Source organism: Lepidochelys kempii, chromosome 18 (genome assembly GCF_965140285.1).
Source record: "Lepidochelys kempii isolate rLepKem1 chromosome 18, rLepKem1.hap1, whole genome shotgun sequence".
Taxonomy (NCBI): domain Eukaryota; kingdom Metazoa; phylum Chordata; order Testudines; family Cheloniidae; genus Lepidochelys; species Lepidochelys kempii.
Genome location: NC_136397.1, coordinates 18,538,980 through 18,556,493, shown reverse-complemented (window position 1 = coordinate 18,556,493; position 17,514 = coordinate 18,538,980). Strand labels below are relative to the sequence as shown.

Genomic DNA, 17,514 nt, shown 5'->3' with positions numbered 1-17,514 from the left:
TGAGCATTATTGTCCTGGCAATGCATACAATGGTGTGTGGCAACCATTGTATGTAAAATTATAAGAGTCTATTGTATGACATTGCTGAGACATGTTCCAAGTTTAGAAAAGCAGGCTCAGACTAGTTCCTCAGAGACAAAAGGACAAACTGATGCCTCAGCAAGGTGCCAACAAAATCAAATGGACTATCACCTGGTTACACAGCCATTTTTTGTCAGGAAGAAGGGTGTGTGAGAAATTTACATCTTGGCAATAGAACAGCTGGTGGTTCCCGTATAAACAGACTGGCTGCCACCTGAACTCCAGCTGGAGACTATTCTCAAAGAGGAAGAAAATATATAAAAATCACCTCTTTCCCCTCATCTCTACTCATGGTACCAAAAACATCTGAAAGACAAAAGAAGGATCATTGAACTCGGGGGAAGGGTGCTGCCTGAAGAATCCAGCCAGACTGCTGTAAGCATATGGTGAGAAAACCTTTTGCTTTAAATTCACTTAGCTTGTTAAGTTAGGTATTAGTTTGCGTTTTACCCTTTCTTTCTTTGTAACCAATTCTGACTTTTATGCCTCATTACTTATCACTTTAAATCTCTTTCTGTAGTTAAGAAACTTGTTTTGTTGTTTTATCTAAGCCAGTGTGTTTGGACTGAAGTGTTTGAGAAACTCCATTTGAGATAAGTGTTGGTGCATATCATCTTCTATTAATAAAATGACAGACTTGCTATGAGCTTGTCTGGTCCAGAAGGTGAGACAAAGTTCCTCCTCTGCCTCAGTGGGTCCTATGCTTATTGGCAGATTTGCTCACCTCAGAGGTTCACGGCAGCCCTCAGTTTGGCCACTTTCTTGGCTCAAATCTGCCGTTCACTCAGTTAGCTTCATCACTGGCCAGCATGGGGAAAAGGAAGAATAATCCCCACAGTCTCTGCTGAGCCACCAAGTGGATCAGGCCAGAGACCTTCCCCTCTGTTGGAACCCACAGTCCAGGTCAACTCCTCCGGTATCAAGTAGGGAGTTGGGGGGTGGAGGGATGGAGGGAACCCAGACCCGCCCTCTACTCCAGGTTCCAGCCCAGGGCCTTGTGAATTGCAACTGTCTACAGTGGCTCCTGTAACAGCTGCATGACCGCTACAACTCCCTAAGCTACTTCCCCATGGCCTCCTCCCAAACACCTTCTTTATTCTCACCACAAGACATTCCTCCTTATGTCTGATAATGCTTGTACTTCTCAGTCTTCCAGTAGTACACCTTCTCACTCCCAGCTCCTCACACACACACACCACAAACTGAAGTGTGCTCCTTTTTAAACCCAGGTGCCCTGATTAGCCTGCCTATCTTAATTGATTCTGGCAGCTTCTTGATTGGCTACAGGTGTTCTAATCAGCCTGTCCGCCTTAGTTGTTTCCAGAAAGTTCCTGATTGTTCTGGAACTGCCCCTTACCTTACCTAGGGAAAAGGGACCTACTTAACCTGGGGCTAATATATCAGCCTTCTATCACTCTCCTGTAGCCATCTGGCCCGACCCTGTCACAAAGGAAAGAGCTGGGCGGTACAAGATGCACGTTTCTGGGGACAATCTGGGACTGGGTATTTGCTGGTGTCACTCTGCAATTTAATTCAGGAGTGGCTGGCTAGAAGCACTCTTATAACTCAGCTGGGAGTAATTTGCATGCTAAAGGCTGTGTGTGATCAAGGCCAGGAGTGGTTGCTCTCACAGGAAAGTAGTGTAAAAGGCACCTTAGGCTGGAGAATTGAGGGACACAGCTGTCCCAACAGTCCAGATTGTACCCTGGGTAGTGTCACAGTGGGTCAGCCATAAAGGACATATAGATCTCTTTATAGAATCTTAAATTACCTTTTTAAATCTAAGACTGTAACTCATTTGTGTAGGTATGTGTCCTGCTTTACCCTTGTAAATAACACATTTCTTTTCTTCGTTAATAAATCTCTAATTAGTTTATTACAGGATTGGCTACAGACATTATCTTCGGTTTGAGATCTGAATACAACTGACCTGGAGTAAGTGACTAGTCCAGGAGTAACCTGAATATGATAGTGATTTTTGGTGTAAAGTGACCATCTGTCACATAGTCCAGCTTGCCTGCAGGGCAAGATACACTGGAATGTCCAAGGGGATTGTCTGTGACTCCATGGTAAGATTGTTATAGTGCTTCAAGCGTTCACACTTGTTACTGGGTTGGTGAAATCTAATTACAATCAGTGTGGGCTTCTGCCCTGCTTTTTGACAGTCTGCCCTGAGGTTGGCGCTCACGATCTTGAGCCACCCACTAACTTTTTTCATATAGACCCAAGGTTTGGGTTTTTAACCTGTCCAGTCTGAATGTTGCATTTCATAGATCTATTTGCAAGTTTTACATTCTGTAGCTATTGGTAATAGTCCTTTAGTTGCTTCAGGGAAAGTTTGCCTGGAGGAAAAGCTGTCTGATTCCCCAAATCCGAGAGAAGCTACATTCATAGAAAGAATTAGGATAGCTGACTCGATAAGAAACATCTCCCTCCTTGCCCCCGCCCCATCTAGGGTAAACCAACTCCTTTGTGGGTCTGGGAATATACTGTAATAGGAAAGCATGTTTTAGATCTATTTATTTGTATTACAGTAGCAATTAAAGGCCCCTGCCAAGATCAGAGTCCCATTGTGCTAGGCACTCTAGAGAGACAAAGACAGAGATAGTCCTGCCCTAAAGACAGGCAAAGATGGATGAAACAAAGTATTATCTACATTTTATAGGTGGGAAACAGGCATAGAGAGATTAAGTGACTTGCCCATGGTCATATAAGGGGTCTGTTGCAGAGCCAGGAACTGAATCCAGAACTCCTGAGTTCTCGTCCAGTCTCTTCACCACAAGCCAATTAGCAATAGTATTGTTAGCAAATAAACCACTCCTCATGATTTTTTGCATTCCCACAATTCTTTGTATATAAAATCCCATGCTCCTTAATGTATGAATGGAAATGTTTTGTATCTATGATTCTAGGGACTTTGTACTTAGTTTGAATTTTGGTGTGTGACCAAATAATGGAATGTGTATAATACTTTTTACCTTGCCCCATTGACCTGTGGAGAATGTATCCAGGTACAGAGAGACTTTTTTATTACAAGTGTCTTTGGTGATCAATGAAATAATTACCTATTGAGAGATGTTTTTAGTTTATTACGAATTACTTGTTGGTACAGATGTTTTCTATAATAAGGACTTACTTTCAGATATCTTTAGCCTATTAATTAGACAAGATAAGATACCATAAAAAGGAACTTCTTATGTAGTCCAGTATGAGAAAGGAATTTGTTTTTGTCTTGAATAAATATAGGAGGATGGGTGCTTTGGGGAATTAGGAGTGAACTGACCTACAGACGCTTCTCTGGTCTCCAGATCATTTTGGTAACTATGACCTTCCTTTCTGTATTGTGCTGTGTTAATCTTTGACTGAATCTTTGATTAAGAAATACCAATTGAGTCTGATCATTTGGCTTCTTATTAACAACAAAACTGAACAAAAATCCAACAGTAGAAAGTGTTACTGTGCTTGTTAATATGTGAAAACTTAGTGTCAATAAGGAATCCAGGCGCACTCCTGAACTACAGACTGAACTGGCCAATTGTGGGCATGGGCTTTTAATTAAAGGAGACTGTCACCATGGCTGCAAACTCTTTAAAGTGCTTTCATCTGTCCTCCATCACCTCTATCTCGCTTGGGTTCAGCTTCAGCCGCCTGTTCTTCATCCATAAGCTGATCTCATTCAGCCACCGAGCTATTTGGTGGTGATTATGTGGCCATATGTGGTGAAGGATATGTAGAGCTGTTAGTTACCTGAATATTCTTGGCACTTGAGTTGATGTCTGACCAGTTCACCTAGTGGTTGCATGTAGATGTTGAATAGGACAGGAAAGAGAATTAATCCTTGTGGGACTCCACAAATGAGGGATCTAGTGATGGAGGAGCAATTTCCCATCTCTATTGTGTGTGTGTGTGTCCGTCTGTCCGTCCTGGAAGGACTTAAACCATTTTAATGCATTACCCTGGACTCCTGCTACTTTTCTTGGGCAGTATAGCTGTATCTCATGGTCAACAGTGTTGAACACTGCAGAGAGGTTCAGGAGAATGAGAATGGATGGATGATCTCCTGTCAATGGACAGAGGACAGGCATCAGTGGCACTAAAGCTGTTTCTGTTCCATAATGTGGCCTGTATCCAGAGTGTGTTGGGCCTAGGATATTAGCTTGTAGTTGGCTTTGGCAAGCTCCATCTTATTTTAGACCAAGAGAACTTGGTGACCCTTCCCCTCCTTGCAGAGCCCAGACATAGCAGCTCAGATAAGGTGATTGTGCTTCCCACAGCTGAGTTTCCTGCAGTTCTTACCTCTAAATGGCATTCTCTATGGTTAGGTGTGACTACCAATGTTAAGCTGACCTTTTAAATCTCAGCTTTACATTCCTTTTGGCCAGTCATCAAATCTCTGCTTAAACTCCCTTAAGAACATTTCCCTCTGAATAAATCCCTTCTTAACATTGCTAAAAATTGCTCTGAAACTCATATGAAATTTACTTGCAATACTAAAGGAAGTGAGGTACCTGAACACACACACTCAGTGCACCTTCTCTAGCCAGTTGTTCGCTCTCCACAATACTGAGATTTTGGTCCTTTCATCCACCTATTGCTGGGTTTTCTGGTAAAGATTTTGCCATTGGTTCTCCCTCCCTCCTTTGTGACATTTCACTTTTCTATTGCTAAGTCTCTCCACTCACGCTAACTGAGCTTTCTGTACACCAGTTGCCAACTGCTCTCAAGCTTATCATGTTATCAGAGACAGCAAACATTGTGAAGTGGATTGAGCATGGAGCTAGAAACTAGGACCTCCCAGTTTCTAATCCCAGCTCTGCCACTGAATTGTGAGTGCATTGCAAGTCCATTAACCTCTGTTTCCCCATCTTTAAAATGGGGATAATGATATTTATTTACCTACCTCATGGGGGTGTCTTATGAGAACACAGTTACTATTTGCACACCACTCTGAAAAGTTAAAGCAATAGTACTGTATAATTCCCCTGTCCATCCATCAGTGGTTTTGTGGTTAAACAGCATCATTATTAACTGCTATGTCATAGCAAGTGGAGATATCAGGTTCTACAGGATTTAAGCTTCCATTTTGAAAAACATTAAGTTCCTATTCCTCATGGTTACACAGAAATGGCAGGTAGATAAACCTTAAACAGCTATAAGGGAGACATGAACTCCTTCATCTCAACAGGTTAACTGAGGCCTAATGACAATTCAGAAGTTAATGATTTCACTGCTGAGCATTTTAGCAGAAACATCCTGCTATTGTTTGATCTGACTGGCTGAGGCTGAATCTGACAATAGTGTTCCATTAAACCTAAAGCCATGCACTTTATATTTTGCAAAACCAAGGACCTAAGCAGAAAGAACTGTGGGTATTAGTACCAAAGGTTTTCCTTCTATTGGCTTTTCCTGAAAGAGGCACAAGGGACTGTGAATTCTGAGACCCTCAAACATTTCATTTCTCATCCCTCTCACAAAGGGCCTACCTTCACTGCACCTTACTATGTGCAGCCTAATATAAGGTTCTGTACACGCTTACCTGTTCTGTGCTCCTTGTCAGCAAGCAGGTGCTCAAAAGGGATATAACTGTCCTGCACTTGGACTATTTTATGCTCTGTGTAGGAACAAGAGGATGTCACAGGGCATGGCATGCTGCATTTCTTCCATTAGCCCAGGAAGCAGGACTTCCAAGGTCACTGTGGAACCTGGGCAGCTTGCAGCATGGCTGCGGTACATATAGGTTTGTTATAAATAGGAGACACACAGCTGGTTAGCAATCTCATCTAATCTCCATCAATTAATAAGGATAAGTGTTCATCAAGTCCAGAGTTCATGGCCTTGACAAGACGGCAGGCAGCGCCACGCAGGCAAGGGATACTGTCAATGGGCTCAAAAAATCTGTTTTCTTTGGCATCTTTATTTTTAATAATCAGTATTTATTCAAATTGGAAATAGTGGAGGGCAAAATCCTAAAGGAGCATTGTTCCCTTAACCTTTGCAAGAATCTCAGCGCAACTGAAATGTCTTCTGCCTGGTTTGCATACCGGAGATCTGGGGGTAAATGACTGTTACATAAACACTGGATCTCTGAGCATAACCCCTCTGTGCTGAGCTATAATTGTTTTGCTTCTTTCTTGTAAGAGGGATTGCATCTCACTAGAGAGAGAACATCATTTAGTACTAAGAGTAGGGAAAAGGAGCAGGCAGAGATGGATTCTATTTTTGATTCTTTCTGTATGATCTTGAGCTGGTCCCGTCTCCTCTTTGTGCCTTAGGTTCCCCATCTATCAATGCCAGCCTCCTCCCGTGCCTCTGAAGCTGCAGGAAATCATTTGGGATATTTCCATCTTGTTCTAAAAGCCAGTCTTTATTAGTGCTCCAGAAAGGGTTGGGGGCAATGTAAAAAAACCCTGCAACTCCTTGGCTGGGGAGCAATTCCTTCCTAACCTCAAGTTCCACCATTGCTTCAAATTTGTGCATCATTTAAGCATTTTAATACCAATTTGTTCTCTAAAATACCACTGGATTCCCAGAACCATACATTGTGTTCTCCTATACACAAAGGTTGATACAATTGTTGGCCATGATGGTGGGGTGAATAAAATTCAAAGTATTGCTCATCCTCTGATGTCATGGTGACAGCAAACCGTCTTTCTACTTTCTACCGCCTTTCTATGCATCCGATGAAGTGAGCTGTAGCTCACGAAAGCTTATGCTCAAATAAATTGGTTAGTCTCTAAGGTGCCACAAGTACTCCTTTTCTTTTTGCGAATACAGACTAACACGGCTGTTACTCTGAAACCCGTCTTTCTACTGAATCTCTGGCATTTCCCCACCACTTAGCTTTCAACTTCCTCATTTTCAATGTGCACTGTCATTTCATTTCCTGGCACTCAGTTCCATGTTGTACTCACTTCGTTTCCTGACCCCCAATTCCTTGCAAAATGCACAGAATTTTTCACTAGAGAACATGTGATATCTCAAAACAACCTGCACCAACCCATCAACTGCAGCCACCTTTTCTTATCTCCCTACATTACCGAGAAAAACAATTCTGGATGTAGCAAATAATTGGCCCAATCCTCAGATGGTGTAAATTACCCTAGCAAAATTGACCTGATCTGATATCTTTATCCAGAGCTGCTCTGAATGAGTTATATGCTTGAGACTGGACTAACAAATAATAATTACATCATGCAATTAAAATAATATCTGATCCCTAGAAAACAGGATATCTCCTGAGACAACTGTGCAAGAGTTAACTAAACACTATGTTTGCCAGAAGCTGGGAATGTGCGACAAGGAATGGATCACTTGATGATTACCTGTTCATTCCCTCTGAGGCACTTGGCTTTGGTCACTGTCGGAAGACAGGATTCTGGGCTATATGGACCTTTGGTCTGACCTGGTATGGCCACTGTTATGTTTATGTCTACAATGGCAGCTACATGAGGGCCTGATCCTACTCCTTTCTAAAGCTGTGACAAACTCCTGCTGATATCAATGGGAACAGGAGTGGCATTAATGCCTAAGGCATTAATTTTGAGAGGTTCTAAGCCCTCCTGTAACTTACCCCTTTGGATTTGACCGAAGACACTCCCCATGTGTTAGGTGAGTACAGAATTAGGGACCTGATCCTGCTTTCACTGAAGGGAGAGGCAGTTTGTGATGACTTCAAGGGGAGCTGTAATTTCTCAGCTTCTCTTAGGATTTGGCCATAAGCCACCAATAGGTAGGAAAGTGCTTTTTGGGGGTGGGGACTTTATTTGTGGCTGAGTTGGAGAGCTTCTTACATAAGATTAGATGTATGTTCTGAGGGGCTGAGAGGGATTTTAAAGCAGGGAGAATTTTTAGCCAATTACCAAATAATGAGTCAGGATGACTGTTGAGGACTGCTATTTTATCCTCTGTGTTAAAGAATATTCACTAATGTGGTAACTAATAATACTCTTGGGGGAATTATGCGCCACTGTGCATGCACAGAATTTAAGTTCCTCACAGATTTCTTTGCTTCCCTGCAGAAAAATAACTTTCTGAGGGGAAGCCAAAGGGAAGCCACAAGAGCAGTCATGCGACCTTCCCCAGCAGTATGTTTTGGGTGCCCACGGCAGCCGGCAGAGAGGTAAATCACTGTAGGGCAGGGGGCGGGACTGGGGAAGACCTGGCTGGTGGCTCCCACCTTGCACCGGCTTCAGCTGCTAATCCTGGCTGGGCTGGGTAGGACAGGACTTCCTCTTCCCCTGCATGGCATCCGGGGCTGGATCACACCCACCTCCATATTTCTCCCCTGGCTGAAGGAAGCTCTGAAAACTCCCCCACTTCCTGCACCCATCGCTCCTCAGCTGCAGGGGGAGGGATCACTGTACAGGGAGCTGCTCCCCCATCCACCCAACTGTCGTACATCCAGACCCCCTTATACCCCGACCCTCTCGCTGAGCCTCACAGCCCTCGCACACACAACCTTGAGGAGCTCCACTCCCCCTGCACAACCCCAATGAGTCACCTGGATCACCACCCCACTGAGCCCCAACCAGCTGCACGTGGATTGCCACCCCACTGAGCCCCACCCCCCAGCATCTGGACCCCCACACTTAGACCCTCCTGCCGAGCTCTATCCCTCCACATTCAGATCTCCCCCACACCCAGACCCCACTGCTGAGCCCCAAACACCTTCACCTGGACCCCCCTGCAGCATCCCATTACCATTGCATCCAGAACCCCCCAACAAGCCCCTGTGCATCCAGATCCCCCACTGAGCCACCCACACCTAGATTGCCCCACACAGAAGCCTTTCAATCCACACCTGTATTCCTCCCTCCTCCCACCCCACCCCACTAAGCTCCTGCCAAGCTGAGCCTGCCTGCCCATACCTGGGTGCACTTGGCATGGAGGGGCAGGGCACTGGGCTGTTTCTGGGGCAGGCCTGGTCCTTGTGCTATGTCAGGGTTGCGTGCAGCCTCATGGCTGAGTCTGTCCCCCAGGAGGCGCTGCAAAGTGATCTTCCACTTCTGTGTAGCCAGTCGCCTATGCTCTCCAATGCCATGCTGGAGCCTCCACATTTATTTGACAACTAAAATTTGCAGAATTTGGCAGAATTTTAAAATATTGTGCACAGACTTTTTCATTTTTTGGTGAAGAATGCCCTCAGGAGTACTAATAAGAACCAGATGAGGATAACAAAATCACCCTAACTGCAGTTAAAGCACCCAGCTCATTTAAACTTTCTAGAATATCAAACTTTGTAATATATTTTTTTTAAATCTGAATTTTGGGCTGGTGATTGACAGCACTGGAGACTGAGGGAATGTCATCTGGGCAGTAGGCCACTGGGCTGTGACTCTGGATACCTAAATTAAATTCCCAGCTCTACTGCTGATCTGGTGTGTGACCTTTGACGAGACACTTCACCTCTCTGTGCCTCTGTTTCTCCTTTGGAGGAACAGTGGCCTATGTGTTAAGTCACCAGCTTGAGACTTGGGAAATATGGATTCTATTCCTGGCTATGCCACATACTTTTTGTGGGGCCTTGGGTAAGTCACTTACCCTGCCCGGTGTTTCAGGTCCCCATTTGTAAAATTAGGATAATGATTCCCTGCCTCACAGGAGCGTTCTGAAGGTCAAATCCACGAGTGATTGGGAAGGGCTCAGACACTCTAATGATGAGCGCCCTATAAGTCCCTTGACAAATTTGCAAAACAGGTCGAGTATGACCAGCAGCAAGACAAGACTCTCTCCTCATGCTGCCCTACTAGTGTGCTTCATACCTGAAATGTAGAGGAATTCAGTCACCACAGTTCATCCAGTTCTTGAATCCTCTGCTTTTGACTACCACAAAGAGTGGCAGTGGTTGTGTGATAGACATTTGTCCCCTAAAAGAAAAGGAGTACTTGTGGCACCTTAGAGACTAACCAATTTATTTGAGCATGAGCTTTCGTGAGCTACAGCTCACTTCATCGGATGCATACCGTGGAAACTGCAGCAGACTTTATATACACACAGAGAATATGAAACAATACCTCCTCCCACCCCACTGTCCTGCTGGTAATAGCTTATCTAAAGTGATCATCAAGTTGGGCCATTTCCAGCACAAATCCAGGTTTTCTCACCCTCCACCCCCCCACACAAATTCACTCTCCTGCTGGTGATAGCCCATCCAAAGTGACAACATCACCAGCAGGAGAGTGAATTTGTGTGGGGGGGTGGAGGGTGAGAAAACCTGGATTTGTGCTGGAAATGGCCCAACTTGATGATCACTTTAGATAAGCTATTACCAGCAGGACAGTGGGGTGGGAGGAGGTATTGTTTCATATTCTCTGTGTGTATATAAAGTCTGCTGCAGTTTCCACGGTATGCATCCGATGAAGTGAGCTGTAGCTCACGAAAGCTCATGCTCAAATAAATTGGTTAGTCTCTAAGGTGCCACAAGTACTCCTTTTCTTTTTGCGAATACAGACTAACACGGCTGTTACTCTGAAATTTGTCCCCTATTTATTCATGATCTCATCATTGACTTCATTTCCCCCTCACACAGCCCATATGTTATACTTGCACTTCTCACACAGATTAGAATCTGGTTTGTATTTAGCCTATTTAAATATGTTGCTGATAAAATTACAACACACCCTGTACAGACTGGGACAAATTACAAAGGGCCTTGTCTGAGTTTGGTCTTCCTTCTGTATTATAACCAAACATTGTCAACAAGCCACAGATGCCCATCAGCTGGGAAGGTGGAAGAGGGTTCTGAAGGGGTATGATACCAATTGTGTGTTCATCACAGGCTGCCGTTGGGTACTGGTTAGTCATTTAAACAAAATAAGTGGTTTAAGATGAGTTTTAATCCACCTGAAGCTCCACGCAGAGCATATCCAACAAATCCGTGGATTACATGTGGCACACATATAGAGGCATGTGCAGTTTCACGTGCTATGGTTCCTAAATGAAACATGAAGGTATCTGGCCTGTAATTTCCTTCATGGACAGGAAATCATAACATTCAGTGTGGTATCTACAATCCACCAGTTCTTCGCAGGCACGAGTATAGCCCACTCCCCTTCCTTGGAGATGAGTGCAGAAGGATTATTAGTTTTCTGTTTTGTTTTTTTTACAGCTAGGTGCCCTGCATAACTATTAGAAACTCTTAATTCTTGCCCTGAAGTTCTTACAGACTTGTTTGAAGATGTAATCACTCCTTGTCTACACCACAGCTTCCATTAGTGCACTTGCTACCATTGGTAGGGTACACAAGGGGAAAACGGAGAGAGCAAGTTCCAGATTATTTTTAAATATTTATACATGTATATGATAGTAGCACCCAAAGGGTGCAGTCAGGATTGAGGCCTCATTGTGCTGGGCTCTATACAAACATAGAAAAGAGACAATCCCTGTCATCATATGGGGCAGCAGAAATAAAAGAGCAAACTTCTTTCTACTATCTGAAGACATAAATGTGGGGATATAAAGGAGGCTCCAACTGGTTGGGGATGGAGTAGGTTGATATCCTTTCCCCTGGTATGGTCCTTGTTAGTTCCAGCAGACATCTCACGTGGTAAGCAGGGTTTTTCTCATGACTGGCCGCCCCTTTTGTTCCGCTCCTCCCCCCTTTATAGCTTTGGCACAAGGCGGGAATCTTTTGTCTCTCTGGGTCCCCCCTCCTTCTAAATGAAAAAGTACCAGATTTAAGATGGATTTCATTATCAGGTGACATAGTCACATATCACTGTAAGATCCCTAGTCTCCGTTCCCCATGGGCTGGCCCACACATACACAGGAAGACTTTCAAGTAACTAAGGCCATTTACAACTGAGTGTTTCTGGAGCACCCTTAATGGCCTCCACTTACTATGTTTACATCAGTGATACAAGTTTATATCTTATTCTCCTAACTCCAGATATAGAAATAATACATGCAAACCAATAGGATGAACACACTTAGTAGATTACAAGTTTTCTAATAACGCTGTACAAGGGGTATTTAACATAAAGCATATTCCAGTTATGTCAGATTCATAAGCATATTTCCATAAAACATATGGAGTGCAACGTCACATCCACCTCAGTGGTTTTGTGAGGCATAGCGAAGATTTATAAAGTACTTTGCAAGCATCAGATAAAAGGCAGTAGGAAGGAGCACAATTAGCATGATTTCTAAAAAGGTGACCAAGTATCTTTGTAGTTACATATGTGAAGTTTCGGGCCGGAGGGGAGGAAACTACTGAACTGGAGATTTGCAGAATTGCTAGGTTCTTTTGGGGGATGTTCTGATAAATACAATATGTGTCTCATCTTAAACTTTAGTTGTAAACTCTTTTGGGCTAGGGTGTCTTTTTCTTATATGTTTGTACAGTGATTAGCACAGTACAGCTTTAGTAATACAAATGAAATATTTTTTCAGCATTAACAGTGTTATCAACAAGAAAAGGAGGACTTGTGGCACCTTAGAGACTAACCAATTTATTTGAGCATGAGCTTTCGTGAGCTACAGCTCACTTCATCAGATGCATGCCGTGGAAACTGCAGCAGACTTTATATATGTATATATAAAGTCTGCTGCAGTTTCCACGGCATGCATCTGATGAAGTGAGCTGTAGCTCACGAAAGCTCATGCTCATTCTCTGTGTATATATAAAGTCTGCTGCAGTTTCCACGGCATGCATCTGATGAAGTGAGCTGTAGCTCACAAAAGCTCATGCTCAAATAAATTGGTTAGTCTCTAAGGTGCCACAAGTCCTCCTTTTCTTTTTGCGAATACAGACTAACACCGCTGTTACTCTGAAACCAGTGTTATCAACGCTTGCACTTTTACCATAAGTCTGCTGTTTTCCCCACAGCCCCACTTCTCACGGTCTACCGTCTAGCGATGAGATGGAAATCTCAGCTTTGGTTTTTTAAAAAAAGGGAGACGTTTCTAGTTCTCATGTTTGAAAACATGACCGAAGCTCAAAAGTTAGGGGAAATAAAATAAGCCTAAAATTAATTTTTTTTAATTTTAAATCTCAGGCTTTTTAACCCACTCTGGTGGTGGTGGTGGTGGTGGTGGGGGTTTAATTACTAACTCATGGTTCATGAGTGCCTGGAATTGGCAACTCTCAGCATGTGTAACACGGTGACCAGCTGGGTGGCAGGGGGTCCAAGGGTGCAAAACGGTGCAGCGCACTGACCCCAAAGAGCACGAGCCTCGCTCCTCGCTGTCCCAGCACAGCCTGGCCGCCTGGCGCTTCAAATGGAGCAAACCCACTGGACTCGGCATTGGCGGCCCCTCCCCCTGCGCGCAGCGCAGCGCCGCTTTGCGCCCCCCCGCCCCCGAGCCGAAGCAGCGCCACGCGCCAGAACACGAGGCAACCCAGACGGGTGATAGCGGCCGCGCTCAGCCAGCCGCACCCCACGCATGCGCGTCGATGTTCGTCGCCTTTGCCCCGCTCCCCCCTCGGTGTCGTGGGAGGTTTGGCGCATGCGCATGAGCGTGATTCTCCCCTCTCAGCCTCCGGGCTCCGAGCCCACTCTCGCGTACGCAACCCAGCTGCTCTTACCGCCTCCTTCTGGCTGGGAAACCGCGGCGGTCTCGCGCATGCGCAGGGCTGTCGTCTCTTCTCTCTCTCTCCCCCCCCTCCCCCCGCCTTCCCTGCCCCGTCGCCGGCTCCGGGCCCGGCTGCGGCTAGGTCTCGTGAGGAGGCGGAGGAACCAGGGAGGACTATGGAGGCGCGCCGGCGTTCTCGGCCGCACTCACTGGACGGGAGTAGCCGCCGCCAATACCACCGGTTCCGGCAGGCGGGCCTCTGAGGGGAAGAGCTCGCAGCGCGGTGAGCGGGGGACGGCGGCGCGAGGCGAGCGCGGGAGGGGGAATGGAATGGAGCGGAGTGGGGGCGCGGGGGCGGGGTAGGACCTGCTCTGAGGAGGTAGCAAAGCCAGGCTGCCCGGGTCGATGTGGTGCCTCCTTCTGGGCAGCGGCTGCTGCCCCTGCGTGGGGTGCTGCGGGGCAGGCCCGCGGGAGGATGCTTGGCACACAACTGGTCTCTGGGATGAAGCCTGGCAGAATTCAGTTTTCCCTTTTTTTTTTTTAATCATTTTGATGGATGTCAGTGTTTATTTGAAGACTTTTTTCATTTTTATTGGTTTAAATTTTCACAGTGATGCGAAGTTATGGGGTGGCCAGACGATGGGCAGCAGGTCACGAGGGTACTAATTTAATGACCGTAGACACTGAGATCCACAAAAATAAAGCTTTATAATTAAAACATAAATTGTCAGCATATCAAAATATATATGTTAAATAGCCTTAAATCAATCTCTTGACTTCTCCAGCAGCATATTGTCTTACTTTGCCTGTCTGTAAATTTCAATTACAATATTTACAATTTAAAATGTCAATATTTTTGTTAGCATGGGGTGAAACTGATGTTTACCAATAAAATAATCAATCCAAGCTTAAAGATGATATTTGGGTCTTTTTGGTGGTTCTTGACGCACTGTGGATGTACCATGTGCTACTCCAATGTTCATTAACTGTGTGTATCAAATGTGGCTTCATTGGTACAGGCCCTTAAACAGTTGCCCAGCTGGCATATGGTTTGTGCATATATATCTTGCATAGAGGGTACCTTCTGGCGTAACTAGTTTCAGTGCAGGTTTCCTTCGCAAAGCCATAGATGGTCTCAAGTGGTGTCTAAGAAACACACTGACAATAACAAATAAATTGGTTAGTCTCTAAGGTGCCACAAGGACTCCTTTTCTTTTTGCGAATACAGACTAACACGGCTGCTGCTCTGAAAACTGACAATAACATTCTCTCAGTTCCTGTGAACCAAGAATAATCATTCTTAAATCTGCACTGAGGGGATGGAAACACACAGATGTGGTCTCAGAGCCTAGGTGCAGAAAAAGAGACTACTCAACAGATAGAATAACCCCCTCTCTAGTCAAGGCCTGTGACTGCACCTTGTCATATGAAGGAGTCCTCAGCTGGTTAATAATGTGGCTTCTTTTTTTTAATCAAACCACACAGTCTTGATGGTTGAACTGTTGGGGAAGTTGCTCGGAATTTCGGTTTTGTTCTGGGCCTTGCAATCTAGTTATATCTGCTCTGTTTATCTTTGCTCTACATTAAAGAGGAAGAGAAACAGTACAGCTAGAATGTGGCTTGAAATGTTGCACAGATGATCTTGGGGAGGAGGGCTGCTGCAGAAAAGTTTCTACTCTGGTATTTTTGACTCTTGACAGTGATGCTTTCTGTTTTTCACTGGAAATAGACGAGTTAGAAGTTGTATAACCATACACTGGAAAGATGCTTCTGAGTCACAAGTGCTATCAGTGATTGTAGTGTATTTCTTGACTCCATCTACATGAGGGGGTGGGAGGGAAATCTGTAACTAAAACATAAAAAAAACAAACCAAACACTTGTCCAGCTGACACATGCTTCTCCATTGTTGGTGGGACTGAAGGGGAACCTTTGGGTGCAAACAGCTATGTAAAGAAATCCTCCATTTGACTGGCTTCTTGGTAAAGAGGACTCCTTGAGTTACTGAATAATTGACACAGAAGAGGCATAATGCAAATTAATAGAAAAGGAAGCTAAGATAATGATTTCTGAATGTAATGGTAGTCTTACCCTTATGAGAATTACAGTAAATCAGTAATAACAATAGTAGATGTGTAACAGGTCAAATGGTGTGATCTGAATGTCCAATACGATTTCTGGTTATCTAATAAAAATGTGTGTTTGTACAACAGCCTTCATACATATATCATACCAATTCTTGATCTAACTTCACTTTGATTTCCTTGCAAAGTATTAATGAGGCAAACACCCATATATACCGCATTAGGTATTGTAAACACAATATGAAGGGATTGATATAGCAGCACAATTGTCCTGGGTAGGGCAAACTGTGGCTCACGGGCCGGATCCAGCCCATCAGGGCTTTCAGTCCGGCCTGCAGGCTTGCCAGCCCAGTGGCGCAGCAGGGCCAAGGCAGGCTCCAGGCTGCCTTGGCCCTGCGTCGCTCCTGGAAGCGGATGACACCACGTCCCTGTGGCCCCTGGGTGGGGAAGGGCAGAGGGCTCTGTGCTCTGCCCTTGCCTGCAGGCACCGCCCCCCGCAGCTCCCATTGGCCGGGAATGGGGAATCGCGGCCAATGTGAGCTTTGGGGGTGGTACCCACAGGTGAGGACAGCGTATGGTGGAACTGCCTGCCACACCCCACCCCCAGGAGCCACTGCCGGACATGCTGGCCACTTCCAAGAGTGGCACGGGGCCAGGACGGGCAGAGAGCCTGCCTTAGTCCCGCTGCGCGCCACTCCCACCCCTGAGCCGCTTGAGGTAAGCAGAGCTGGGCTGGAGCCAGCACCCTGAAGCCCTCCTGCACCTGAGCCTCCTAACACCCTGCCTTGAGCCCCCTGCTACATCCCTTCCTGCGCCCCAACCCCCGTCCTGAGCCCCCTTCCTGCTCACTGCACCCCCTCCCATACCCCACACTCCGTCCCCTGCCCCAGCCCTACATTCATGGCCCTGCATACAATTTCCCTACCCAGACGTGGCCCTTGGGCCAAAAATTTGCCCACCCCTGGTCTATCCCCACCTTACCTGTCATCCCTGGTTCGGTATTGAGATGTCAGCCATCTCGTATGATCGGCCGAAGATGCTAGCCTTCACTGCCCACTTGTTGAATTTTCTAACGGGCACCTTCATGCTTTTTCCCAGGCTGCTCCTTACATTCGGGAGGAGTGACCCGTAAACATCTGCAAAACTAATTAATTATCCTCCTTCAAAATCTCCTCAAAGGAGAACTTTGCCAAGATGCCTTTAAAAAACTTGAGAGCGATTAAGCTGCTGTTGTGCTGAGAAACTGCTTATATGTTGACCAATGCTGTCTCATTGTTTCCTTGTTCTCCCCCATCTGTATCAATTTCTTGTCTTTTTACTTAGTCCCTAATCCAAAGAGTTTACAGTCTCTGGGGGTTTTTTGTTTTTATGTTCTGTATTTGTACAGCACTTAGCATAAGATGTTCTGACCCTTAACTGGGTCTCCTAGGCATTGTGATGATACAAAAAATAAATAATTCTGAATTTAAAAGTTCAGACTTTTTTCCCCTTTGATAATGTTACAATGAAATAGCTGTGAAAACTTGACATATCATTGCCTGATGCTTTTTTAGCTGAATTTAATATAAGAATTGAACACTTATGTTAGAATGAATGGATCTTACTAATGATACAGTATTCAAGCTGCCAAAATAAATACTCAGTAATTAATAATTTATTTATAAAGCACCCTGGCAAAATCACTAGGAGTGCTGAATAACAATCATAAAAACAATTTCACATTAATTAAAAAAATAGACTTCTTGGATGATTGTCATTTTAGTTGCTAATGAGCTGTCACCAATATTTGGCTTTTGCTACGCATAAGAAATGAAACATACTGGTCACTTGGCACTATAG

At 45.0% G+C, this 17,514-nt stretch overlaps 1 protein-coding gene across 1 annotated transcript in view; it reads left to right on the top strand.

Moving 5' to 3' along the window:
- The first annotated feature begins 13,669 nt into the window (after window positions 1-13,669).
- Window positions 13,670-17,514, top strand: part of NADK (NAD kinase) — a 47,871-nt gene continuing 44,026 nt past the window's right edge. The window contains exon 1 of the mRNA XM_073316399.2: window positions 13,670-13,876. The gene's annotated coding sequence lies outside the window, so the exon portion shown is untranslated. The remainder of the gene's footprint in view (window positions 13,877-17,514) is intronic.